Source organism: Seriola lalandi, unplaced genomic scaffold (assembly GCF_002814215.2).
Source record: "Seriola lalandi dorsalis isolate HSWRI2012SDOR001 ecotype SW California unplaced genomic scaffold, Sedor1 jcf7180002005655, whole genome shotgun sequence".
NCBI classification, from domain to species: Eukaryota; Metazoa; Chordata; class Actinopteri; order Carangiformes; family Carangidae; genus Seriola; species Seriola lalandi.
Genome location: NW_019476309.1, coordinates 1 through 1,321, shown reverse-complemented (window position 1 = coordinate 1,321; position 1,321 = coordinate 1). Strand labels below are relative to the sequence as shown.

The 1,321-nt window shown below is 45.6% G+C and overlaps 1 long non-coding RNA gene across 1 annotated transcript; it reads left to right on the top strand.

The window, feature by feature from the left end:
• The first annotated feature begins 424 nt into the window (after positions 1-424).
• Positions 425-1,267, top strand: LOC111670233 (uncharacterized). Its single transcript, XR_015438305.1, has 3 exons — positions 425-581; positions 824-931; positions 1,122-1,267. It is a non-coding gene; the product is annotated as an uncharacterized LOC111670233 (long non-coding RNA).
• Positions 1,268-1,321: the final 54 nt, after the last annotated feature.

Sequence of the window (1,321 nt, the reverse complement as noted above, 5' to 3'; positions counted from 1 at the left end):
AATTGTGTATCTGTATCACCACATTTCTGTGTTTTATCCGTGTGGAAAATAAGGCACTGACTGCATTAACTTGCACAATATCCTAGAAACAACAGGATTTGTGTCCAAAGGGACATTTTGAGACGTGACATGTGCATCCTGTGACACACAAGCCATAAACAGAATGGCCTGTCATGCTGCACCTCCAAAAACATTTTCCAGCTTAATGAGCTATTGTTGCACATAGCGACTAATCAGCCAACCAGTACCTTGTTATGGGACACCCCATAACATAATAGGTCACCGTGGCAACCTATTATGTGAGCAGGCTTGATTAGAATAGCTTGGATCGCGACTCTTTCGGTGCACTGTGTCTGTATTCTGTGTTAATACAGGCGGTATATGTAGTCTGGATACAGAGAGGGTGAACAAACTTTTGTGTCTCTGTCTCTGCTCGCTCTCTGCAGGCTCGGATCTCCTTTGTCCGGGTGAAGTACCTGTTCCTTACATGGCTGACTGTGCTGGTGGGGAGCTGGGTGCTCTATGTGCAGTACTCCGCCTACACAGAGCTGTGCAGAGGACACGAGTGCAAGAACGCCATCGTGAGTATTGGCACGATTCTCTCTCATCTCTTCGTTTGTTCAGACCTTGTTACTCTGAATACGGCAATCATTCAAAGGGTGCTACGTGGGCTACAGGTTGTTACACGATCAAGGCAACCTCAGGAATTTTGAAGTGGTTTTGGTTTGAGGTGATCTGATGTCTATGTGGCAATTAAAACGTGATGTGAATATACTTGATAATAGAATTACAAACACTTATCTGCGTTTTCTCTTTCTCCAAGTGTGATAAATACAGGAGGGGAATCATCGATGGCTCCGCCTGCAGCAGTCTGTGTGACAAAGAGACTCTCTATATGAGCAGGTGTCTGTCAGTACTGCCAAACAACCAGGTAGGAAATTGTACTTTCTGTAAAACCTTTAGTCTTCTGTAAAGGATAATGTGGTATTAAAGTTGTTACATGTGTAACAATGACCCTGACCAACGATTAAGGCATGGCCGAGTGGCTCTAATCTGATTATTCATTATCTTCATTATGTTCAGCATGTTAAGCGTTTCCTTGGCTCTCCGCTGTTGATCAGGTTTACACAGGAAGCTGGGGAGACCACGATGGGATCATCCGTTGTAAATTGGGGGAGATTGTGCACTACGAGCTGGGGGAGGAGCCGGAGCCTCGGAGAGAGGCAGCTGTGTTCGACAAGCCCACCAGAGGCACATCAGTGGAGAAGTTCAGAGAAATGGTCTTTAATCACCTCAAGGTAAGAGACTGTGGACGTGGGTC